The sequence below is a fragment of the Bos grunniens genome, chromosome 10, assembly GCF_055505025.1.
Source record: "Bos grunniens cultivar Pamir isolate PY7600 chromosome 10, Bosgru_T2T1.0, whole genome shotgun sequence".
Taxonomy (NCBI): domain Eukaryota; kingdom Metazoa; phylum Chordata; class Mammalia; order Artiodactyla; family Bovidae; genus Bos; species Bos grunniens.
In genome coordinates this window covers 1,923,011-1,950,397 of record NC_141174.1, presented here as the reverse complement: position 1 = coordinate 1,950,397, position 27,387 = coordinate 1,923,011, and the positions used below count along the sequence as shown (strand labels likewise).

At 46.2% G+C, this 27,387-nt stretch overlaps 1 long non-coding RNA gene across 1 annotated transcript; it reads right to left on the bottom strand.

Moving 5' to 3' along the window:
• Window positions 1-3,346: 3,346 nt before the first annotated feature.
• LOC147363861 (uncharacterized) lies at window positions 3,347-27,152 on the bottom strand. Its single transcript, XR_015133865.1, has 3 exons — window positions 27,015-27,152; window positions 19,778-20,002; window positions 3,347-3,971 (listed from the first exon to the last, which is right to left on the bottom strand). It is a non-coding gene; the product is annotated as an uncharacterized LOC147363861 (long non-coding RNA).
• Window positions 27,153-27,387: the final 235 nt, after the last annotated feature.

Below are 27,387 nucleotides of genomic sequence, written 5' to 3'. Positions count from 1 at the left end.
ATGATGTATTCTGCATATAAGTTAGATTAGCAGGGTGACAATATACAGCCTTGACGTATTCCTTTTCCTGATTTGGAACCAGTCTGTTGTTCCATGTCCAGTTCTAACTGTTGCTTCCTGACCTGCATACAGATTTCTCAGGAGGCAGGTCAGATGGTCTGGTATTCCCATCTCTTTCAGAATTTTCCACAGTTTATTGTGATCAACACAGTCAAAGGCTTTGGCATAGTCAATAAAGCAGAAGTAGATGTTTTTCTGGAACTCTCTTGCTTTTTCTATGATCCAGTGGATGTTGGCAATTTGATCTCTGGTTTCTCTGTCTTTTCTAAATCCAGCTTGAACATCTGGAAGTTCACAGTTCATGTAGCCTGGCTTGGAGAATTTTGAGCGTTACTTTGCTAGCATGTAACTCCCCAGTTAGCTGACAGTTAAATCCCAAGCAGAAATGAGGATGCACGAATCCAAGGACAATGCAGAAGACCAGACGCCCATCCCCACAGCCCAGAACTTAGGTGCAGCTCCAAAACAGATTAGGAAAACTCCAGATAAGCTAGAATTTCTTTTCTGCTATGCCAGAGCCATGGAAACTCAAGAAAATTAAAGAAAGTCATGCTTTTAATGCCCTGAAATCAATACCCCTGATACTGTCTGAGCAAACAAGACATTTTCATAAAAAGGGAAGCATAGACACCGGCTAGAAGATACGTGGAGTGAATACACTGTGTCGCAGACACTTTCTAGTGACGTTCAAGGCCTTTGAAGTCTGCAGAGGTGGAGAGGGCATCATGAATGGCCAGTGATCTTGTAATATTAACTGACCATGTTGGTTAAGGTTATACACAATGCCTAACAAGCTGATTGCTGTAATAAGGTGGCCCTAGTGCTAAAGAATCCTCCTGTCAATGCAGGAGGTGCAACAGATGTGGGTTTGCTCCCTGGGTCGGGAAGGTCCCCTGACGTAGGAAATGGCAACCTGTTCCAGTATTCTTGCCTGGAAAAATTCCATGGACAGAGGAGTCTAGCGGGCTACGGGTCCACGAGGTCGCAAAGAGTTGGACACTACCGAGCAGGCACGTGCGCACACACACACACACACACACCAATTTAAAAGATTAACCAGAGCTCTTTACCCCTCCCATCTGTAACAGTTTGACACTGGTGACCCTTGTTGCTGGGTGACTTCTTCCACACAGTCATTCAGGGACCCAGGATACAAGGCAGGCCGGTGCAAGGTGGGACATTGTAACAACATGGAGATTTCCTACTGAAGGGATCATTCTATTCCCACTGGTCAGGTGCTTCCTGAGTGCCGGGCACTGTGCCGAGACTCACTATCCCATCCTCACGACAGCACTGTGTGAGGAAGCTGAGGGCCAGAAAGGTTCATGCTGAGCGAACCAGATTCTACACCACTCTACTCGCCGCCAGGCTCTTGATATATGCTGATATTGTATTCCTGAGAGGTGACAGTTAATTCAGAAACATGCAGAGCAAAACTGAATTTTCTCACCAAGAATGAAGGGAAAGAAATGCAAGAGAAATGCTCTGGTAGATTGCAAAAGACTCTGGTCATGTAAATGTTTTTTTGCTATATTGCATTAATATGAACAGTAAATAAGCAGTTTATGGGGAAAATTGAATATATTAAAATTTATTCATGGAATAACAAGAAAAAAATAGCCACTGATTAATGGAGCACTGGCCAATACAGCCTGTAAATTGTGACTCTGCAAGGCTCCATTTTCTACAATATGAGAATTCTAATGTGTGAAGTCGCTCATCACATTAGTGGTGTTCCCAACCAAATGCTCCTGTACTCTTGGTGGTTCTGCTTATAATTTTTCTTAGCACTTTCATCAGAGAGCAGCAGCATACAACTAAAGCCTCTGACAATAGTAATTAATAATAAAAATAGTCAAGAGCAAACTCTCACCAAGCACTGTGCAGACACTGTTCTAAACCATGCACTGATTCATTTATCCTTTATGTTCACCCAATATGACAGGCTCTTCTGTGATCTCCATTTTATAGATGAGAGCACCAAGGCCCTGGGAGATTAACTTCCTTACGACGGTTGCTTTTGTGTGTCAACTTGGCTGGGCCATAGTGCCCAGATATTTGGCAAACATTATTCTGGATGTTTCTATGAGGGTGTTTCTGGATGAGATTTACATTTAGATCAGTGGGCTTTGAGCAAAGCAGATTGCCCTCCATCGTGCTGGGGGATCCTCACCCAATCAGTTGAAGGCCTGAGAAGACCAGAACGCTGGCGTCTCCCTGAGCAAGAAGGGGGTCTGCCAGCAGAGTGCCTGTGGCCCGCTCTGCGGCCGGCTCCTCCCAGCTCCCTAACAGGCTGCCTTTGCGCCTGACGTGCGCCTCTTCCCTTTGTCCCCAGCCCGCCGGCCTCCCCATCAGATTTAGGACTTGCCAACCCTCCGCATAAACACAAGTTGACCACTTGGAGTAAATCTCTTCCTGTCGGTTCACATCCGGTTGTTTCTGTCTCTCTGGAGAACCCCAGCTAACACACCTGCCTACAGTTATATTCCCAGTAAACGGCAGACCTGGCTTTCAGCCCTGCAGCCTGGTACTGGGATCCATACTCTCCTTTTGGCTACATCAGGTCTTGATTGCAGCTCACGAGCTTCTCTCTAGTCGTGGCCTGGGGGCTCAGAGTATGTGGACTCAGCTGTCCCACAGCATGGGGAATCTTAGTTCCCTGATCAGGGATTAAACCAATGTCCCCTGCATTGGAAGGCAGATTCTTAACCTGGACAACCAGGAAAGTCGCCTGGAATCCATGCTCTTGGTGGGAGCTGTCCTGTTAGCCCTTATCAGTGCGGTTGGTAACCTCCTTTTTTAGGCTAATAGTGATAGCTTTCCCTCTCTTCTTCCTATTAACTGATCGTATCTGCTAAGATAATGCAAATTGCCTAAGAAGCTAGTTGCCATAATAAACAAACCGCACATTTCAGAGGCCAACCACAATAGACCCTTATTTCTTGCATCTGCAGTAGCTTGACAGGAATCATCCTGGTTGCTAGGTGACCTTCCTTCATGCACTCGTTTGGGGACCCAGCTGCTAGAGGCTCTGTCATCTTCAACACTGCAGCTTCCAAGGTCACCCTGGGGCTTGACTCCTTTCCAGCTAGCCAGAAAGGGAAAGGAGCATGATAGATCATGCATGAGAATTTTTATAATCACTGTTGCTAAGGAATTTTTTGTTAAAATAATTAGGCAAGCAGTTTAAATTCTGTTATCCCAAAATTATTTTATGTGCCTGTGTTGCTCATTTATTGTTCATTTTAAAGAATGTAATTCTTTTAAAGTAACATTTAAAAGCACATTTTAAAGTCACTTGTTTATTTCATTTTATTTCACACTCAAATTAACAGGCTGTAAATTGAGGGGCAGGTGTATTTCTTAATGAATCCAGCAAATTGAAGAGAAGGGCTGCCTTTCATAGAGGATGGAAAGAAGCCTGGAGATGAAGCTGGGACAAGACTACATGGGGACTAAGCGCCCGGCCGAGGGGCTTGGGCTCTGCCTTTGTCGTTGCTAAGTTGTGTCCCACTCTTTGCGACTCCATGGATGGCAGCGTGCAGGCTCCTCTGTCCTCCACGATCTCCTGGAGTGTGCTGAAATTCATGTTCATTGAGTCCACTGAGTCAGTGATGCTATCTAACCATCCTTTCCTCTGCCCCCTTCTTCTCCTTTTGCCTTCAATCTTTCCCAGCATCAGAGTCTTTCCCAGTGAGTTGGCTCTTCACATCAGGTGGCCAAAGTATTGGAGTTTCAGCGTCAGTCCTTCCAATGAATATTCAGGACTGATTTTCTTGAGATTGACGCATGTGACCTCCTTGCAGTCCAAGGGATTCTCAAGAGTCTTCTCCAGCACCACAATTTGAAAGCATCAGTTCTTCAGTGCTCAGTCTTCTTTAAGGTCCAACTCTCACATCTGTACATGACTCCTGGAAAAAACATATCTTTGACTAGATACATCTTTGTCAGCAAAGTGATGTCTCTGCTTTTCAATACACTGACTAGGTTTGCCATAGCTTTCCTTCCAAGGAGCGTGCATCTTTTTCCTTTGGGAGATCTCAAATTCTTACTCTTTCTCCTCTGAACTGATGGTCCTTATTCTCTATACCAACTAATCATAGGTGATGTTCACCACCATATATGAGTATTAAATACTTAACATAAGTATTAAATATTTATATTAAATTCTATTTGCTTTTCATTTCCTCTTCTCCCTCCACACCCATCACCTGGATAAACTGTATGGATCTCAAGGGCAGGATCATGACTAACACTATCTCTTAACACTGCACAAGCCCAGCAGAACATCTCATAGGTGATGTTAAGGACTACATCCTTTTGAAATTCAAGAGATGTCCCTACATGTTCAGATATAGCACAAATTGGTGAATATAACTATGGATATCATTTCCTCCTAAAATGTAATATATTTTAAGTTAAAAATATGAATGATGTCTTAAGACTTCTAATGACTTTATAAACTACCATATTCTGGCGTTTTCACCAAAATGACCTACCCAATTATGCTTTCTGGTTTGGTGATTGCATCCTTTAACTCTTTTCACATCATGAAACCCAGCTGTCATCACATTTGACATCCCATTCTTTGAAATGTCTGTTATTAGATGGGGAATCTCTTTTTATCAGCCTATTTATATTTTCCCTTCACTTCCATCACTAAGATTAGCTGTCAGCTGATACTTTTTCACACTTTTGGAGGGGGGAAGCAAAGCATCAAAAAAATGCATCAAAAATTTAATGCATAAGGAATTACTGTGAAAGTTGCTCAGTCATGTCCGACTCTTTGCGAACTCATGGACTATACAGTCCAGGGAATTCTCCAGGCCAGAATACTGGAGTGGGTAGCCTTTCCCTTCTCCAGGGGATCTTCCCAACCCAGGGATCAAACCCAGGTCTTGCGCATTGCAGGCGGATTCTTTACAAGGTGAGCCACAGAGGAAGTCCAGGGAATGACTAGTAGAGACCAAAGTCCTGTCTGTGCTGGCGGTCAGTGAGGGTCCCTCACTGACAGACTGAGAAACTAGCTCCCACCCACGAGCCTGGGACTCAAATTCATGACTCGGCAAAATCACAAATGACCTTGTATCACGGATCTGGGATTTGCAAATAATTGAAACAGCGCATGCTGACCCTGGAGGCACCAAGTGTCTCGGATTCAACAGAAATGTGACGGTAGTGCTGCTACCAAGTTACTAAGCTGTGCGGCTTTGTGTGTGTCAGATGGGACCTATGTCTGTCTGAATGGATTTTCACACAAATGTGAGTGTGGGCACTTGTGCATTTTCAAGTTTTCCACTGCTGCATGACAAGCCACCTCAAACAACGGGCCAACAATAACCATCATTTCCTCTCTCACTCAGTTCTGGGACTGACTGAACTTAGCTGGACGGTTCTCACTGGGGAACTCCTGGCGGCAGTCAGCTTGTGAGTGGAGCCAGAATCATCTCAAAGACCTGTTCATACACACGTCCAGGCCTTGTACTGGGAAGACCCACAAGAGCTGGGAGCTAGGGCTGGAAGACAGGCAGCCTCTTGAGCATTTCGACCCCTATTTGATTTCTCCACGTAGTTGTTCTAGGACGGTGGCTTCAGTGTAGCTGGACTTTAACACGGTAGCTCAGCACTCCAAGGGCTTCCCTGGTGGCTCAGACATTAAAGAATCTGCCTGCAATGCAGGAGACCTGGGTTCAATCCCTAGGTGAGGGATTTGACCCCAAGTGACTCTAGAGTCCCCATTCTCAGTTATCATACTAGATGGACACTTGGTGTGAGTGAATTTTTTAAAATATTTTTGGGGGCTGCACCATATAGAATGCAGTATCTTAGCTCCCGACCAGGGGCTGAACCTGCACTTCCTGCATTGGAAGCACAGCATCTTTACCGCCAGGGAAATTCCAAGAGAGAATATTTTTAATTGTTAAAACCCTCTTTTAAAACGAATACACCCTTCTGCACATCCTCGGTTAGTAAGAAACCAAGCTGACGGAATCATGCTTCTGAGTCTGCAAAGCTGAAGACCAGCCCCCAAGATCCGGTGACTTCAGGCAGATAATGCCACACCCCTCAAGACGGCTTCCTTGGTGGCACCTGCTCCATCTTGACACCTTCAGGTTGCAAAATAAAATACCTAACGTATTTGTATAAGGAGAGAACAAGAGCTTGTCAGAAGACCGCGCATTTCCTTGGAGCATCTTCAGGCCGGATGGCACATGGGCAGGAACAAATGGGTCATGTTGTGATGGAAGCAACTGGGGGAGGCCCTGGAGGTGTCGGACCTCAGCCTTGGGAAGAACTCCAGCAGCAGCTGATCCTCTACCGCACACCAGGCTGAGAGAAACACATCTCCAGCAAAAGAAAGAAAAGCCTACCCGAGTGCAGCTGCCAGCCTCCCAATAATTAGATTTGGAGGATTATTGCTGAGATGAATGGAAGATATCATATGGTCACTGCTAGAAATATTTGCGTCTTTGTCTAACTGCACCACCAGACACTGGAGTTCTTAGGACCCACATATGCTTGTTTTTAATTAAAATGTGCTGACTGAACTGTTCGCTACACTGAAATAATGAAGAAAAGCAACAAAGACACATCAGCTAATTGACAACTCCAAACATTCTATTTTATACCCTTCAGTTATGTTAATGGAGAGTTATAATATGTTCGAGTTGAAATAATAATTACACAGCGCAGTTACATAATAACCTAAGAGGTAGATAAAAATGTTACAAATAACTACAGCAGCAAGACTCACAAATGGGTCAAAGGATTACAAATTCATTTACTCAGTCTCTATTCCAACAAGTACATGTTGAGTGAGTATTGCTCATCATGTGTCAGGCTCTCCCAGGCTAATGCTTATGATGAAACAGTCCTAATGTTTCGAAGCGCACATTTGTGTTTCAGATGGCACCCTCTGTGAGTATCAAGGTGCTGTGCAGGCTATCTCTCCAACCACCTGATACAACCAGATAGCAAGCAACTTTTGGAAAGGGGAGATGATAATTTTAAATAATTTCAAAAGCCAGTTTATGTGAAGGCAGAGACTCTGGACAGGATCCTGACAAATTACGTTTTATTCAGTGCACAAGACACTTCCACGGCTGCCTGGAGGGAAACTTGTCCTGGGACGGCGCACAGACCAAGGGAAAATAAGCAGACCCAACAGTGCGCGCAGACCAAGGCCAAGGGGGCCACGCTCCACGCAGACCCAAAACGGGGTTGGCCAGAAGCCTTTCCAAAGACTGCAACAGAATTTCAACTGTGTGATAACCAGAATTCTGGCCAAAAGGAGGAGGGATGGAAACTGTCACCTATCTTTGGGTATTTTGTGGAGATTAATCCCCTGCCTGCATCGTCTCTGATGAATGAAGGAAGATAATTCAGAGTCAGTCACAGCACACTCTTGCTCTTAACTGGAGGGGCAGGATATCGATGAGGTAAATTAACTCCAGTGCATTTAGAGTTTATTTACAACTAAACCGCAAAGCCTCCATCTCATCCATATTCAATCAGACAAAATTGTGGCTCATCCAAGACAAGACATGAGCCAAATTTGGGGCGAGGCAAAGGGTGACGATATCTGAAAGGGCTGGAAATGAAGTGCAGATTTGAATATCATCTGCATATAAGTGATAATTAAAGCTGTGAGACTCAGTGTGCGCCAAGAGAGAAAGTCAATAAAAATGAGGAAAACAGAGTCCCAAGCTACGTGGTGCTTCTGAAATGGAGGTTTTACAAAATAAGCTGGTAGGGGCAAGATTGTCTTTCCTCTTGAATGATCTGAAGACAAATACAGGTCACTTGTGAGGAAGACTCCTTTTCTTGCAGAGAGTCACTGAATCACTTGATTGTTAAAGCAGAGGAGCTTTCTTGTAAGACTTAACATTTCAAGGAAATGTTACTTCATTTAGTTTAACGTAAACCATTCTTTCTCCCCAGAGAGATCATTTTGGTAAGTAATAACAAAGAGAATGACCCATTCGAGCTGACATATGCTTGTCCTTTTCAAGATTGGCATTACATTTGGGCTGGGAACATGTTGCTTTATCTGATTTTTCAGTGATTTCATTCATGCAGTGAAGAAATAGCTTCTCTTTTCCTAACTGGGTCTGATCATTATAACAGCAGCATAACTAAAGTAAATGTTAACAGGAATAAGTCCATAAGAGGACTAGCTCAGAAAGAATTATTCATGATGAAGAGGGCAGCTTTTGCCCTAATCATCCCTCTAAAGATCTATGACTTAGGGCTCTCTTCTCTCTCTTTTTAACTTTTTTTTTTTTAGACCACCAGCTCTCCAGACCATAGACACTTCCAAACCACTTGTTCCTCAGTAGCATGGGCACGGAGGGACCCTCACCCTGAGCCACAGGTGTTACGGGTTGAATAGTGTGTGTGTTAGTCACTCAGTCATGCCTGACTCTCTGCAACCCCGTGGACTGTAGCCCACCAGGCTCCTCTGCCCATGGAACTTTCCAGGAAATACTGGAGTGGATAGCCATTCCTTCTCCAGGGGAATCTTCCTGACCCAGGGATTGAACATGGGTCTCCTGAATTGCAGGCAGATTCTTTTCCATATGAGGTACCAGGTAAGGCTAAATAGGGTCTCCTTAAATTCATATGTGGAAGTTCTAACCCCTAGGTCAGGAAGCAACAGTTAGAACTGGACATGGAACAACAGACTGGTTCCAAACAGGAAAAGCAGTACGTCAAGGCTGTATATTGCCTCCCTGCTTATTTAACTTATATGCAGAGTACATCATGAGAAACGCTGGGCTGGAGGAAGCACAAGCTGAAATCAAGATTGCCGGGAGAAATATCAATAACCTCAGATATGCAGATGACACCACCCTTATGGCAGAAAGTGAAGAAGAACTAAAGAGCCTCTTGATGAAAGTGAAAGAGGAGAGTAAGAAAGTTGGCTTAAAGCTCAACATTCAGAAAACTAAGATCATGGCATCTGGTCCCATCACTTCATGGCAAATAGATGGGGAAACAGTGGAAACAGTAGCTGACTTTATTTTTCTGGGCTCCAAAATCACTGCAGATTGTGACTGCAGCCATGAAATTAAAAGACACTTACTCCTTGGAAGGAAAGTAATGACCAACCTAAACAGCATATTAAAAAGCAGAGACATTGCTTTGCCAACAACGGTCTGTCTGGTAAAGGCTATGGTTTTTCCAGTAGTCATGTGTCGATGTTAGAGTTGGACTATAAAGAAAGCTGAGTGCCGAAGAATTGATGCTTTTGAACTGTGGTGTTGGAGAAGACTCTTGAGAGTCCCTTGGACTGCAAGGAGATCCAATCAGTCCATCTTAAAGGAAATCAGTCCTGGGTGTTCATTGGAAGGACTGATGCTAAAGCTGAAACTCAAATACTTTGGCCACCTGATGTGAAGAGCTGACTCACTGGAAAAGACCCTGATGCTGGGAAAGACTGAAGGAAGGAGGAGAAGGGGACGACAGAGGATGAGATGGTTGGATGGCATCACCGACTCAATGGACATGAGTTTGAGCAAACTCCGGGAGTTGGTGATGGACAGGGAGGCCTAGTGTGCTGCAGTCTGTGGGGTTGCAAAGAGTCGGACCCGACTGAGCAACTGAACTGAGCTGAACTAACTGAACCTTAGAACATTGCTGCATCTGACAACAGGGTCTTTAAAGAGGTAACTAAACTAACAGGAGATCATTAGGGTGGGATGTAATCCAGTATATGACTGGAATCCTTGTAAGAAGAGAAAATGTGGACACAGCACGCACAGCGGGGTGATCATGTGAGGACTCGGGGAGAAGGGGGCCGTCTGCAAGGCGAGGGGAGAGGCCTCAGAGGAAACCAGCCCTGCCGACACCTGACTTCAGGCCTCTCTCCTCCAGAATTGTGAGAAGATACACGTCTGTAAAATGCACTTCTGACATCTATGTCCCTGCAGATTCTGGTACTTTGGTAAGGCAGTCTGAGCTGACTAGTACAACGGGTTGAGGACTTGCCTGGTGGTCCAGTGGCTAAGACTCTGCACTCCCAATGCAGGGGGTCTGGGTTCAATCCCTGGTCAGGGAACCAGAGCCCACATGCCTCAGCTAAGTGTTCCCATGCGCCAGCTAAAGGTCCTGCCTGCCTCAATCGGGACCCAACTCGGCCAGATAAACATTTAAAAAAATACAAGGGGACAACAGAATACAATTTATACAAGCACACAATGTATTTTCCATGGAGGAGCCTTGCCTTGAAACTCTTCTCTCATTCTAACAATAGACCTACCACATACAGTGTTTTTTTTTCTGTCATCTTGAACAACAAAAACAAACTTATTTTATTTCTGAGTTTTAGGCTCCTCATTTCGAAATTGGAATGAAAAATCTAAAACTGTTGCTCTGGAAGTAGATTTTCAACAAATTCACACAAACGTGTCTCTTTTCCCTCTTCCGTTCCCTGTACAGTCATAAAACACTCTGGCTTCCCAAATATTTTCATCAAAATATTGTATTACGGTTGAAGTTAGTCTGGCTCGGTCACTCACTCCGTGACTTCGGACAAGTCACTGAAACTCGTTGTTGTCATTGTTCAGTCATTGACTTGTGTCCGACTCTTTGCAACCACGGACTGCAGCTCACCAGGCCTCCCCGTCCTTTATTCTCTGCTGGAGTTTGCTCATGCTCATGTCCATTGAGTCCACTAAGTCGGTGGTGGACCATCCAACCATCTCATCCTCTGTCGTCCCCTTCTCCTCCAGCCTTCAATCTTTCCCAGCATCAGGGTCTTTTCCAATGAGTCAGTTCTTCACATCAGCTGGCCAAAGCATTGGAGTTTCAGCTTCAGCATCAGTCCTTCCAATGAATATTCAGGACTGATTTCCTTTAGGATGGACTGGTTGGATCTCCTTGCAATTCAAGAGTCTTTTTCAACACCACAGTTCAAACTTACTATTCCTTATAACCTGCTCCACAAGGTTATGAAAATCAAAATTCAAGTGACAGTTATTTCAGGCTTCTAGCAGAGTGCCTGGGCCAGGGTAGGAATTCTGTGAAGGTTGCTTTCATCCTTCTAAAGGCATGAGTCTGTTATCTCCCAGTGGAGAAAAGTTTATTGCATTTGATATTATACTCATCTTACTTATTTATGCCCCTCTTCATTCTAAAAGGAATTTATCACTTCAGGAAAATATCTCCAAAATGAATTAGTTTTCATAAGCTGACGGTGGCTCAAATCATGAACTGCTTATTGCCAAATTCAGACTTAAATTGAAGAAAGTAGGTATGACCTAAATCAAATCCCTTATGATTATACAGTGGAAGTGAGAAATAGATTTAAGAGACTAGATCTGATACAGTGCCTGATGAACTATGGAATGAGGTTCATGATATTGTACAGGAGACAGGGATCAAGACCATCCCCATGGGAAAGAAATCCAAAAAAGCAAAATGGCTGTCTGAAGAGGCCTTACAAATAGCTGTGAAAAGAAGAGAAGTAAAAAGCAAAGGAGAAAAGGAAAGATAGAAGCATCTGAATGCAGAGTTCTGCCGGGGTCCAGCCCCGGCTGATCCAGGGTATTCGAAGCGGGGACGGCATCGGCGAGGATCAGGATACAATAGCTTAAATTAGATATTAATTAGAGATGTAAAGAGTAATAGAATGAGGAGAGCTCAGTAGGAAAATTCAGTGGAGAAAAGAGGCTGAGTAGCTTGGTTTACGCGGGAGACCAATAAAACTTCAAGACAAGAAGTTTGCACCACTTACGTAGGCCGCAGGCGTCCTTCCGTTCTCCCGAAGGAGAGGAGACACTGAGGCCTCCCCGGTCGGATCTTAGAAGTCCAGGCATAATTAGTAAGCATGGCGGTTCCGCGCTCCAGATGGAGACTCAGCCAGAGTGAGAGAGAGAGCGACATGGGGAGACCAGTATTTCGAGGAACTGATCCCAATTCTTTATTTTCCATGGTCTACTTTTATACACTGAGATGTTATGCAAAAGTCACGAGGGGTCAGCAGTCCTGACTTTTATCAAAGTCAGGTGCTTCATACAAATGTATACAGAGGTCTTAGGGGTGTGTTACATCATCTTCTGGCCAGGGGGCCTGGTGATAATTTATGACCCTCTCCTCGTGACAGCGGTCAGTCAACCAGGACACTTATTTCTCCATGGGTGATTATTCTTAAAACAGACGCCACCCAAATAAAGTTACATTCCTATAGGCTGAGGGTGTAGTGGGTTTTAGTTAAGGAAAGAATTTACTTAGCCTAAGGTCTAACGTGATTAATATCAAAGGTTAATACTTATTTCTTCTATATATTCATTAATGTGTGTAAGGGCAGGGGATATGGAGACTTAGCAACAAACATTGGCTCAACAAATGAAAAACCCTTCACCAATACAATTTCTAATCAGCCCATAATACTTATACTAATAGTTTTCTAACTTTTCTAAAGAATCTGTTTTTAGAAGGTTTAAAGCATCTCATGCCTCTCACGGTTGGGAGGCTATGAGCAATCACGTGTGGCCGGACAAGCCTGTCAGGCAGGCTAGAGAACCTTCAGAGGAGTTTGTAGGTTAAAACACTCTTGTCACGCCCAGGAGTTTTTATTAACTGGAGCTCTAGGTTAACTCCTTCTCTGAAAGAGGTGGTGGGGGACAGCCCCCCGTAAAGTCAGAGGTGTAGGTGGGAGCACAAAGTAGTAAAGCAGGCAGGCTCTGGTTATGGGGGTAGATGCTCGAGGATTTCCAGGGGGACTCCTGAGGCTCGATCCTGCCTTTGCGCATGTCAAGCCTCCTTCCTCATGACCTTTGCCACGGGCAGAGTGCCTCACTCTGGCCCCCAACAGAGTTCCAAAGAATAGCAAGGAGAGATAAGAAAGTCTTCTTCAGTGATCAATGCAAGAAATAGAGGAAAAAAATAGAATGGGAAAGACTAGAGATCTCTTCAAGAAAATTAGAGATACCAAGGGAACATTTCATGCAAAGATGGGCTCGATAAAGGACAGAAATGGTATGGACCTAACAGAAGCAGAAGATATTAAGAAGAGATGGCAAGAATACACAGAAGAACTGTACAAAAAAGAGCTTCATGACCCAGATAATCACGATGGTGTGATCACTCATCTAGAGCCAGACATCCTGGAATGTGAAGTCAAGTGGGCCTTAGAAAAAGCATCACTACAAACAAAGCTAGTGGAGGTGATGGAATTCCAGTTGAGCTATTTCAAATCCTGAAAGATGATGCTGTGAAAGTGCTGCACTCAATTTGCCAGCAAATTTGGAAAACTCAGCAGTGGCCACAGGACTGGAAAAGGTCAGTTTTCATTCCAATCCCAAAGAAAGGCAATGCCAAAGAATGCTCAAACTACCACACAATTGCACTCATCTCACATGCTAGTAAAATAATGCTCAAAATTCTCTAAGCCAGGCTTCAGCAATATGTGAACCGTGAACTTCCTGATGTTCAAGCTGGTTTTAGAAAAGGCAGAGAAACCAGAGATCAAATTGCCAACATCCGCTGGATCATGGAAAAAGCAAAAGAGTTCCAGAAAAACATCTATTTCTGCTTTATTGACTATGCCAAAGCCTTTGACTGCATGGATCACAATAAACTGTGGACAATTCTGAAAGAGATGGGAATACCAGACCACCTGACCTGCCTCCTGAGAAACCTGTATGCAGGTCAGGAAGCAACAGTTAGAACTGGACATGGAACAACAGACTGGTTCCAAATAGGAAAAGGAGTACATCAAGGCTGTATATTGTCACCTTGCTTATTTAACTTTTATGCAGAGTACATCATGAGAAACACTGGGCTGGAGGAAGCACAAGCTGGAATCAAGATTGCCGGGAGAAATATCAATAACCTCAGATATGCAGATGACACCACCCTTATGGCAGAAAGTGAAAAAGAACTAAAGAGCCTCTTAATGAAAGTGAAAGGGGAGAGTGAAAAAGCTGGCTTAAAGCTCAACATTCAGAAAATGAAGATCATGGCATCTGGTCCCATCACTTCATGGCAAATAGATGGGGAAACAGTTGAAACAGTGTCAGACTTTATTTTTTTGGGCTCCAAAATGACTGCAGATGGTGATTGCAGCCATGAAATTAAAAGACGCTTACTCCTTGGAAGGAAAGTTATGACCAAGCTAGATAGCGTACTAAAAAGCAAAGACATTACTTTACCAACAAAGGTCCGTCTAGTCACGGCTATGGTTTTTCTAGTAGTCATGTATGGATGTGAGAGTTGGACTGTGAAGAAAGCTGAGTGCCAAAGAATTGATGCTTTTGAACTGTGGTGTTGGAGAAGACTCTTGAGAGTCCCTTGGACTGCAAGGAGATCCAACCAGTCCATTCTAAAGGAGATGAGCCCTGGGTGTTCATTGGAAGGACTGATGCTAAAGCTGAAGAGTTGACTCATTGGAAAAGACTCTGATGCTGGGAGGGATTGGGGGCAGAAGGAGAAGGGGACAACAGAGGATGAGATGGCTGGATGGCATCACCTACTCGATGGACACGAGTTTGAGTAAACTCTGGGAGTTGGTGATGGATAGGGAGGCCTGACGTGTTGGGATTCATGGGGTCACAAAGAGTCAGACACAACTGAGTGAACTGAACTGAACTGAACTGAAGGGAGAAATAGCATGAGGTGGTAGGTCACAGAGTACCTTCTTAGAAAGAACTCAAAAGGTAGTTCGGAGGGCTGAGGCCTAAAGCATCCTGTAGTTTCATGATGTCAAAATGCAGTGGGAGGAGTAGTGCTCTTTGAGGGAGGCAGAGGGGAGGTGCAGCCTATTCTGCAGCTCCTTTGTGGTGGTGGTGGTGGTTGTTCAGACCGCTCAGTTGTGTCCCACTCTCTGTGACCCGGTGGACTGTAGCCCGACAGGCTCCTCTATCCATAGGATTTCCCAGGCAAGAATACTGGAGTGGGTTGCCATGCCCTCCTCCAGGGGATCTTCCCGACCCAGGGATGGAACCCACGTCTCCTGCAAATCTCCTGCACTGCAGGCGGGTTCTTGACTACTGTGCCACCAGGGAAGCCCTTATGGTTGGACTTCACCTCAAAATAAATGTAAAGTCCCTTTAGGAATGGATGAGTTGGTCTTCCTTTTTGCTTTTTTTAACTTCTTGAATAATTGAAATGTGTGAATACTAGGAAGACTGTAAGAACCAAACTCCTGTATTATACTACTTAGAATTAAAAACCACTCATTCTCACCATATTTGCTTCCAGCGTTTTTACAGAAATAAAGCACTACAGCTAAAGTCACATTTAACCAGCTGACACAGAGGCCACATCCAGTGCATTTTAATCGATCCTTCCGGAACACTGACACGCTTATACAAAATGTTCCTGTGTAGGTGAGCGCGTGTGTCTCACGCCTGTAGTGGCAAGTGGTAGCACATGGAACGTGCACGCTTTGCACTGTGTGCACTCTCTCTTTTGGGCCCTTTCACCTCAATGTTGTTTTCTGAGTTGACGCTGCACTGTTGGAGGTGTATCTGACCCATTCCTTGTGGAGGCCATTTCATGGGATGGATCATGTGCCCCCAAATTCCTGTGTTCAAGTCCTAATCCTCAGTGCCTCAGAATGTGACTATTTGGATGAAGGGTCTTTAAAGAGATAATTAGGTTAAAGTGGGGCCATTAGGGTAAAGACTGATCCGATATGACTGGCATCCTCATGGAAGAGGAGATTAGGACAGAGACGCACAGAGGGAACACAGCCACCCACGAGCCAAGGAGAGAGGCCTCAGAGAAACCGACCCTGCTGACACCTGGGCTCCAGAACTGTGAGGGCAGATCTGTCGTCTAAGCCGCCTGATCTGCTGTGCTTTTCCATGGCAGCCCAACTAGACCAATACCGGCAGCAAGTATTCCACAGAACGTGCAGGCTGCAGCGTGCTTCCCTCACGGCTCAGCCGGCGAAGAGTCCGCCTGCAGTGCGGGAGACCTGGGTTCGATCCCTGGGTCGGGAAGATCCCCTGGAGGAGGGAAAGGCTACCCACTCCAGTATTCTCGCCTGGAGAATCCCATGGACAGAAGAGCCTGGCGGGCTACAGTCCACGGGGTCGCAAAGGAGTTGGACACAAGTTAGCAACTAAACAACAAGAACCATTACATATGAAGTCGACTGTCTTTTCATACACTGCCCTTTCCTATTTCTTCCATAAATTCTCAGTGCGTATCCTTTGTCTGCCTTCACTTTAGATTGTATGTCTTCTTCTACCTGACTTGTGGGAATTACGCACATCTCAGATAACAATCCTCTGTCTGCTAGCTCTTTTGTAAATCCTTCTCCCAGGCTACCATTTGTCTTTTAATCTTGCTCATGGTGTTATTTTGACAAAAGTTTTCTAATTAGGTGTAATCAGATGTATCTCTATTTATGTCTTTCTTGGTGTCACCTTAAAAAAAAAAAAAACAAACACCTTTCCTCTCCCCAATTCATAATTTACATTCTCACAGTTCTGGCATTTTCTTACATTTTTTTCCTAATAGTTCTAGAACATTTTTGCCATGTTTAGATCTTCAGTACATCTTTAATTTATTTCTGTGATGGGGATAGGTAGGACTTTCTAATTATTTCCTCTGTGAGAGTCAACTGTCTCAACACCATCTATTGAAATAGCAAATACTTACTCTAAAAAAAAGCCTCAATAAAGCACCCACAGACTGTCTCATTTTAAATAGTGTAATTTCCTGCGAACTCCTCCAAAATGTATTAGGAGGAAAATGTGCCCTGAGGTAAGTAAATAAGTTGACCTAAATGGGTATTTGGATACAAGCCAAGCAAATGCTAGACGCTGTCTGCCAAAAAAAGGGTTTTGATGTTGGAAGAGGTGATGTCAAGCCCGTCTTCCTGACGGTCACTGGAGAGCGGGGCCAGGTGTCTCTCCAGGGCCGTTCTGAGTGTGTAACGATTCAACCATCAGCCGCGTTTGGAAGGCTTGTCTTTCCACTGTCCCCGGCCAGTGGATGTGACTCCTGCCCCCCAGAGCACTGACCCCTTCCTGTGGAAGGACACGCTGAAGCCAGCTACAGGATCCTCTCTGGAGATGGGAGAATGTGTGCTTGTGCAGAGGCTGATTTTTTGACTGAATTTCCCCCTTTTTTGACTAGCTGTATGTTGTAGCCACTCAAGATAATAATTTCTTTTTAAAGCCCCAAAGGGAAAAAAGACACTATGTCATTAAGACACTAAACCAGGAGGAAACATGCCTATTCTGCTTAAGAAAAGAAATGCTGATGAGAACTTTTGTGGGGAGTAATTTGAATAGAAATTTATCTTTTACCTTAATTATCTGAATAATTGACACCAGTGGTTTTCAGACATTTCTTAGATATAAAAAACTTTGTTCAAACTAGACCTTTCTCAGAAGACCAACACGTAGAATCGATGAAAATAAAGCAAGCTTGTTTAAAATGGGAATCCCCACTGAGGGTCTTGGCGGGGGAGTTTGGTGGGACACTCGGGGCTCTTTAGAGTACACTGAAAATCCTCCTTTAAAGTCAAGGTATTGGAGATTTAGAGATCAGTTATAATTCTCTTTTTCACTTGCATCACGTAGTAATTCTACTTCCTGAGATTCACAGCGCTGTGCGTCTGTTCATTCTGTAAACACTTCTTGACACACCTGCTGTTTTCCAGGCCCTAGGATAGGCAGCCAAGAGGAAGAGGTGACGGGGAGGTGGTGAGGTCTGAGCCTGATCGCAAAGTGTGAGGAGGGGACTGCTGAAGGTCGGGGAGGGCGTCCCAGCCTCCGGACACCACAGGGGGAAGCTGGGGGGAAGCAGGCTGGGGATCAGAGGGGTGGGGCGGGCACACGGCATCTGTTGGCAGCAGCAGGTGGTGAAACTGGACAGGAAGGGAAGAGTGAGCTGCTGCGTGCCTGGGGGACCGTTCTAAGTTTGGACTTGGAAAGCCACGAGGAAGAGATTGAAGGGTCTTAAGCAGGAGATTGACACAGTCATGTTTGTGCTTTGGAAGGATCCCTCTGGCCCAAGCGAGCATTGAAAGGGGATGTGATTAAGGCAGCAAGGCTGGCTAGGAGATCGTCGCAGACATCCAGGGAATGATGGGCTGACCTGAAACCAAGCCGCAGAGATGAAGCTGGAGAGGGACAGAACGCACGGGATGGTGTTCAGAGGAGGAAGACAGAGGTGTCTGGAGGATCCTGGGAGTCTGGGTTTGTGTAACCAAATAGGGGTGGGTAATCAGTGCCATTTAACATGGCAAAGAAAGATGGGAAAAAGGGTTGGAGGTAATAAGTGATGAGTTTCAACGGGGGCAGGTTTTTGTCTGAAGTACCTGTGAGGCGTCAAACTGGAGAGGCCCAGTAGGCAGTCGGATATCCTGCCTACTGGGATAGGCATCTGGATCTTGGGGGAGAGATCTTGGATGGAGGGGATGATTTGGGAGCCAGCCTAAGTGTGATGATAATGGTGGGTCAAAAGGTAGCTAAAATTCTTGACAGACTGGAAACAATACAGAGAAGAGTCCCGAGAAGGCAGGGCAAGTGGACCCCGGGAAGCAGACTGAGCTGGTGCAGCAGAGAGGAAGAGGCAGGGAGGGTGGGGAATCAAGGAAATAAGGGGGAGAGTCCTGGGGGGAAGGGGGTCGTGGCAGGTTCAGATGCTGGCTGGGAAGAAGAAAGGGCAGGACTGTGATGATGAAGGAAGTACGAGCTAATCCGGGTCGACGATTATCTAACTGCACTATATAAACACCTGGGGAATCTTTCTCAAATAATAAATCCTGGGTTATAGACTTCATTGGTCTAATGTGGAGCCTGGGCCAGAATATATCTTTAAATCTCCCCAAGAGAGCCTAGTGTGTGGCCACAGCTGGGGACCCCATTCCAGTTATACCCTGTTTGAGCCCCAGAGGACTGAAGCAGGCTCCCCTGGGAGAGGTCAGACGGCTTTCACATTGACCCACGTTGCTGGGTCACGCTGGAGTGGTGAGCAGGAGAAACGGAGTCTGGCTAATTAAAATGCATCTACATGGACCTGCGTCTTTTTGGTAGAGACAGGTCCTGAAACTGGGGGAACACCAAACATGGGTCCTCACTGCTGGTGAAGGGAATTTCACTGGGCTTTCCCAGAATGTAAGAGCTCTGTCCCCCAGTTCAGGCCAAATTTATACCCACCAAATGTCTTTCTGGTGAATAATTAAGCTTTACTTGGCAATTTAAAAGTTTCACATAGTTTTCGAAATTTGAAAGGAGATAAAAAAATTCTACAGAAGGCACATTCTTCCTCCTCAAATCATCTCCACCCACAACCACACCCCAACGCCAGCCGCTGGGCCATTTCTGTTTGTGTGCCTTCCGGTGGTTATCCCATAACTGTAAGAAACATGCTTGCATCTGTCTTTCATAACTGACCCATACTGTATGTTACTTACCAGTAACTGAAGAGGAATATTTACTTACTCCGCTTTTACTTCTTTTCCCTGCCAAAGTTTGGTGCTCTCTGTATTATTTTTAATTCTTCTTTGGGTTCCTTTTATAAGAGTATACTTTAAATTCTATTTCTCGTTCCTCGGACTTGACACAAGCTTTCCTACCCCCGCACGGTGTGAGATGACGAGACCAGCTCCCTCTTCCCTCTTTCGTCTCTGTCAGTTTGATCTGTGTGTTTCCACTGTTCTGACAGCATCACACTCTGTTCTGTAACCCTAAGTCCTCTCTTCTTGGTCTACAGGTTAATTCTGAGTTGAAAACCAAGAAACTGCACTTACGTTATTTCAAGCAGGTAGATGTCATTCCCTGGAGCGCCGAGCACTGTGCCAGCACCACGTCGCTTTCTTTGGGTCCAGCGTCACAGCTCTTGGGTGACTCAGGGAGTGTTCCCTGCAGCATGCTCTGATGCTCTTTTATTACAGTCCACCCACGACTCGGATCATGGCTCACTTTAGTTTGCCTCCTCTGGGACCACGATTCTCTTGTGCCTTTTGGAGGTTTTCCTGAAAGTGAAAAAGTCGCTCAGTCATGTCCAACTCTGCAACCCCATGGACCATACATTCCATGGCATTCTCCAGGCCGGAATACTGGAGTGGGGAGTCTTTCCTTTCTCCAGGGGATCTTCCCGACCCAGGAATTGAAGCGGGGACTCCTGCATTGCAGGCGGATTCTTTACAACTGAGCTATCAGGGAAGGCCTAGACTTCTCTTTTTGCTTATTGAAAGAAGAAACATTCTGTCTTCACCACGTCACAAACATTTCTGTGTCCTACTCATCCCATCTCTGTAAGAAGACAAATTGAAGGCATTCAATTTGTCTATTTGTCTCTTTACAGAGATTTCTTGGAGTCCAGTTACTTCCTGCTTCAATTTAAACCTGGGAAAAGGGATGTTAGAGTTAAAGAATACAAACATTTTGATCACTCCAAAAGGCCAGCCTTGTTGTAAACAAATCAGTTTGCTGTGTATTCATTAGTATTGTCTGAATTTAGATAGCATGACCTTGTCATTAGAGATGCTAATTATCTATGGACAGATAAAAAAAAATTCAGGTTCTGAGCCTCAGAGATTAAGTATCAGACCCTGAAGGTGGTCACTCAGGCTCCCCACAGTCTCCCCACAATCAGCCAAAGCCCCGGGGCGCACTTGCAGCGGGTCCTGCGGTGTCGCCAAGACACAGAAGGACTAAGGCGTTCCTCTCTCGCCTCAGTCCGACGTCTCTGAGCGGCATCCACCTCCAGAGCTCGCCTGGGCAGAGGCCTCTTCTGCAGCTGCCTTGAACTTCAGCTCCTTTTTCAGCCCAATCTTTCTTGCACTTTCTGACAGGTGCTGTTCCCACAAGCATTTCCCAAGAAACGTTCTGTCCTGAGTCTGTTTTCTGAGGAACTGTATCTACAGTCCTACCTTTCTCTCATGCATAAACAAACAAGACAATATAAGCGAATAAGAAGACAGAACTAAGCTTCCTCTTCCTCAGAGACAGGAAGGGGGGCCGGTGAGGTGACGAGATGACTACAGGGCGGGGCGGAGGACGCGGGAACGGCGGCTGGGAATCTGGTTGAGGAGGAGAACGCTCTATTTCTAACCTCAGTTTGCCTATTATGTCTGTACCAGAGGCCATGACAGGAGAGGGCTGGGCCGGGGAGACGGGGACGGGTGCGGCCCTGACCTCCTGCCCCACGAGGACGCCTGTCTCCACGCCGCCAGCGCCCTCCATCTAGAAGGCGGCCTCTCTCCCTTTGCCGGGCCCGCCACCTCCACGGACCCAGGCCAGGCCCTCTTCTGCTGACAGAGATCCCGACGGATCCCATCAGGGCCCTCCTTGCCCGGAAGAGACGCACACGCAGCCTGGGGTGACTGACTTCCGGGACCGTAGCACTTCCTGCCTGGACCGACTGCCTCACCACCCCACCTCACACCCCACCGCCTGTGAAACTCTCAATGTGTACTTGAACTTGACATGCTCCTCAGCTTCCCACCAATGATGAGGGTGGGCAAAACCTTTTCCTCCTCACAAAGACAGATTTGCTAAAAACGAAATTCTCAGGGAACACATATATATTTTTTTCATTCAGAATGAGAACTTGAATCCCAAGGGGAAATGTGCAGCCATGTAGCTTAGATAACCAGCTTTGAGAAGGGGTGGGAGCTCTTGGCTCAGAGACCACACACCACAGTCTCTGTCCCCGCTTTTGCCAGCTGGGTGACCTGGACCAGGGACTTACTAACTCTAACCCTCAGTCTCCACGTCTGTAAAACTGTCATAAGAACAGCACCTACCGAGCAGAGCTTGGAAAACTTTTGTGGAAAATTGAGGGAGACAACCATGAAGCCCTGCTGGCACCCTGGCCAGCATGTGGTGAGCACAGAGCAAATGTGACCTGTGATTATTGAACTTTATTTATTTATTTCTAATATTTTCTTTTTTTGAATTTATTTTTTAATTGGAGGAAAATAGCTTTGCAATGCTGTGTTGGTCTCTGCCACGTCACAGCAGAAAGCAGCCGTAATCACACATGTATCGCCTCCCTCTTGAGTCTTCCTCCCCTTCCCCACACCCCTGAGGCCATCACAGAGCACCACGCTAGGCTCCCTGGGGTCAGTGAACTGGCACTGTTTCGGTTGCTAAAATGCTGCTGCTCAGGCCTTTGTGAGCAGCAGCTGTATGGAGTCAGCTTTCTGTTTTATTCTCAAGTGATGTTCTACTTCCCCTTAAACTTTCCAGCTCTGGAGGTCCCCATAGGCCTTAAACCCGCAGAGGTGTCACGTGGGAATCAAAACCCAGTCTGTTTCTCTTTGGTGAACACTTAGGCTGCCCCACGCAGATGCCTGCCTACTCCACGTGGCAGATTCGTCTTTCCGAATCGTCGACGCAGAGGCTGGCCTATCAGCTCCCCCACATCCCCGGCGTGATGTCCGTCTTGGCTGGAAGGCGAAGGCTGACGCGGGAGAACCTGTCCTCTGGGGACGAGGCCGCACTCCGCTCCTACCCGCCCTTTTTTCCTGCCCGTGGGTTTCTTTCTGCCATCTTATTTTCTCTTTGTCATTTTTGCTTTTTTCTTCTACACGATTGTGGGTTCTTTTTACATATGAAATAAATGACATACGACTAGTGTAGGAAACACAGGAACGCAAAGACGTGGGGAGCGCGACCCCACAGCCCTCGCGTGCGTTCCTCTAAAGCACCCAGACGTGCACACGGTTTTCGTCTCCGTGAAGATAAAGTCATACAGGAGACACTGGTGGTTCTCCATCAGGGTGAGTTTTGCCCTCTTTCAGGGGACATTTGGCACCCTCTGGAGATATTTTGGGTTTCCTTGGTGGCTCTGTGGTAAAGAACCTGCCTGCCAATGCAAGAGATGTGGGTTCAGTCTCTGGGTCAGGAAGATCCCCTGGAGAAGGAAGTGACCACGCACTCCAGCATTCATGGGCAGAGGAGACTGGCGGACTACAGTCCGTGGGGTCACAAAAGAACTGGACACGACTTAGTGACTCAACAGTAAGAACACGGAGAGTCTAGTTGTCGGAACTGGAGCAGGTGGTGCTGCTGGCATCTCGAGACAGTGGCCAGGGATGCTGCTGGATCCCCCACAGCAGAGGACAGACCCATAACAGCCAACTGTCCAGCCTCAGCAAGCAAGAGGGCCGAGGTTAAGAAACTCTGGTCTGGACCAGGTTTAGCAGGTCACAGCCCCTGCTGAGCATCTGCCTGTTTTTGTGAATGAGCTTTTACGGGAACCCAGCGATGTCCGCCTGTTGCATGTTGTCTCAGTCTGCTTTTGCCTCACCAGGGCAGCTGAGTTGTCACAGGGACTGTGTGGCCTGCAAAGCCTAAAATAGATGTGAACCACACGTGAAAGTTTAAGTTTTTCTAGTATCCACAGTTTTTTTAAGTACCAAGACTACTCAATAGCAAAAGAAGCAACCCATCTAAAAAAATGGGCTAAGGATAGGAACAGACATTTTTCTAAAGACATGAGAATGGCCACCTGTTTTGTGAAAATATTCTCAACCCTAATCATCAGGGAAATGTAGACCAAAACCACGAGCTGTCGCCTCACAGCTGTTAGGAGAGCTGAGCGGAAAGAGAGAAGAGGTAAGTGGTCCTGATGTAGAGAAGAGGTGCTCTGCCCGGGTGCTGTCACCTCACAGCTGTTAGGAGAGCTGAGAGGAAAGAGAGAAGAGGTAAGTGGTCCTGATGTAGAGAAAAGGAAACCCCTGCCCAGGTGATGGGCATGCAGTTGGTGCAGTCACTAGGGAAAATGGAGAAGGAAATGGCAACCCACTTCCGTTTTCTTGCCTGGAGAATCCCACGGACCGAGGAGCCTGGCAGGCTACAGACCATGGAGTTGCAAAGAGTCGGACACGACTGAGCAACTAACACTTTCACTATGGAAAACAGCATGATGGTTCCTCAAAAGTTAAAAATAGAACTAGTGTGTGAGCAGCAAAGCCTCCTCTAGACAAACACAACCACCAGTATGTCATTCAACCTAGACCCTGAAGTCACTGTTACCTCAAGGAGAGGTCTGTGCTCTCGTGTTCATTGTAGCATTATTCACAAGGACCAAAATATGGGAGCAATCCAAATGTCCATCGACAGATGAATGAATATAGCAACGGTAGTATATAAAGTCAATGGAATATCACCCAGCCTGAAAAACATGAGAACTTGCCATTTGCAACAACGTGGATGTACCTGGAAGACATTTTGCTAAGTGAAATACTACAGATCTGAAAAGAAAATCACTGCACAACTTCATTTGTGTGTGGAACCTCAGAGAAGTCGGTACACAGAGACAGGGGCTAGAACGGCGGCCACCAGGGTCGGGGAGGTGGCGGAAATCGGGACACGTGGGTGAGACGGCACACAGTTGCATCGAAGAGCACACATAAATGTTTAAGCCTCTGAAAGACACTGTTTAATAAGAACGCCTGCCTTACCAGGTTGTCAGGAGGATTAAGTGAGCTAGTACATGTAACCAGTTTTATTAATTCAAGTAAGGTTAATAAGACTTGCCTGGCATGTAAAGGCACTCCATGAACGTCGTCTATTAGTACTAGTAGTATTACATCTGAATCCACCTCCAGCACTGTTATATCAACTTAAACATACTGTTAAATGTCCGCAAATACTGATGCATATGCAGAAGTGGCCTCCTGCCACTGCTGGTTTAGTCTGACTGTAATTCATTAGTCTTCTTAGACGCAGGATTAGTTTTCCTTGATAGATTTGTCACAGCTTCAGTCTGTATACATATATATGTAATGTATGCTAAGTCACTTTGGTCATGTCTGACTCTGTGCAAGCCTATGGACTGTAGCCCACCAGGCTTCTCTGTTCATGGGATTCTCCAGGCAAGAATACTGGAGTGGGTTGCCATGCCCTCCTCCAGGGGATCTTCCTAACCCAGGGATCGAACCTGTGTCTCTTATGTGTCCTGTATTGGCAGGCGGGTTCTTTACCACTAGCACCACCTGGGAAACCCAATCCATGTATATATATATGAAGTGAAGTGAAGTGAAGTCTCTCAGTCGTGTCTGACTCTTTGCAACCCCATGGACTGTAGCCTACCAGGCTCCTCTGTCCATGGGATTTTCCAGGCAAGAATACTGGAGTGGGTTGCCATTTCCTTCTCCAACACACATATATATATATAGTTGATCTTATTTTTCACTGAAATGTTTAGAACAATAAATGATCATTTGTATCAGTTAGCTTTCACTTGGTTGTTTCATTGTAACAAACAGCCGGATAGTCTCAGGGGCTTACAAATATATATTTCTCACTCTCATCCAACGTGAGAACCTGGGCTGCGGAGCAGCACCTTTTGGGACCGTGGCTTCCTCAGGCAGACAGAAAGGGACAAGTGATAGAGAGGAAGGGTGAAGCCTCCCATAGCCTCTGCCCTAACCTGGCACCCGGTCTCTTCTGTCCACATGTCAGTTTGCTCAAATCATGGCACCAAACCTGGTATCAAGGGGTGGAGAAGCACTCTCCAAACACAAGAGACACAGCAAGCCACACACAGTGGGTGACGACAGAAAGGGGGAGCAAATGGCTGAGAACGATACTATAATCTACTGCATCAGTCAGATCAATCCAGCTGTTAGACTAGTTACGTGCTTTCACCTACCTGAAATCAGGGATCCTTCTACAGGACTCACTGTAGAGCTTACGGGAGCATCAGGGCTCATGTCCCCTAAGAGGCCAGATGGCAGACGCTGAGCTGCTCTCAGGACGAGATGCTCTCAGGACAGACTGATCCAGAGAGACTGAGCTTAAGGCAAACATGGCCACACCCCCACTCCCTGCATGAAGGTAAGATCAATGAAAAAACTTTGCACCCAAAGAAATCATTTCATCATCAACCAGCTAGGAAGTGGTAAATCCCTGGATGCTCTTACAGCCATCAAGGAGATGAAAGGGACCTCAGTTCTCTAGGCAAGATGGTATGACAGCCTCCTCAGAACAGGAGGAAGCGGGGTCCACATGCGAGCTGCATCCCCTGTGTGATCAGTGCTGTTGCTGTGCACTTGCTAAGTCAGGCCCAACTCCGTGGCCCCCTGGGCTGCAGCACACCAGGCTCCTCATCCTTCACTGCCTCCTGGAGTTTGCTCAAATTCATGTCCATCGGTGAGTTAGTGATGCCATCTGACCACCCCATCCTCTGCTGTCTCCTTCTTCTGTGTGATCGATAGTTGCTATCACCATCATCTCTGCCAGCACCACCGCCTTTTAATGCCCAGCCAGCTGCCATGCTTCGGAACCAGCCAGTGGTGCCCTGGTTGCGCAAAGGGCTATCTCCATCGCAGAGAATGGACCCCTAACTGGAAGGAATGGGCCACCGGCTCTGGCTGCCTGATCAGCTGGAAAACCACTAAGCTACTTGCAACTGCATAAAAGTGTGTCTGTAAAATCCAACACGAGTTTTGGAATTAATAAACATGTAGTAAATTACAAGCCTATCCCACTCAAATGTAAAAGAAAGCATTGTAGGAACACGAAAATCAAAAAGGAGAAATGCCTATTTCCTGCAGTAAGTCACTTTAGGTTTGAATCACTTATTTATATAACAAGCCTTTCTGGACTGATTAAGGGAACTGCCAATTACACTCACCAACCTTTCTTCAGCTTGCAGAGAGGCACGTTCCTTCTTGTTTTACCTGGGAGTGCCTGGCTGCAGACTCGTGTCCTGACCACCAGACTCTCCCCCTCGTTGTCAGCCTCTGGAAGGATCCAGGGCACAAAGGGGAACGCGCTCATCCCAAACCAACACCAGAGGAAGAAAAGCAACGGATCCTTTCCATCCCACGGGGCCACCGAGCCTGCCTGAGGCTTTGAAAACAGTCAGGAATGAAAGTCCAGGATTCCAGCCTTCATCCACTTTTAAAATCTCAATCTTTCAAGGCCCAGTTCAAACCCCACCTCTGCTGTGAAGCATTTCCGAACTACCCCCGTGAGCGTCCTTTTCCTTCCTCTGAGCCCCAGCTGCTATTTCCTGACTTTACCCACCTCTTGGACGCTGTCTCCACTCCTGCTCATGTTGGTTAATTTCCCAAGTAGACTGGAGCAGGTAGTGACTCTACAGATTCATTCCAGTCTCCTTCTAGGGTTCAGAGCAATGACTTCCGGGTGAGCCTGTGATCCCAGGAGAACCACTCAGCATCTGCTCTGCATAATTAAAAATGCATCTTGGAAGAGAGGAGCTCCTGTCTTCTCCTGGGTTGAGAGCTATAACGAGATCTTAAATCTGCAACTTTTGAGCCCCATCTTCTCCAGATTGCCTCAGAACGCCCAGACTGAGAAATGGAGAGCTCCAAGGATGTGGTGTGAACCACATGCAGAAGCAGCTATGCCTGAAATTCTTACCCCAGACTTTCCAATC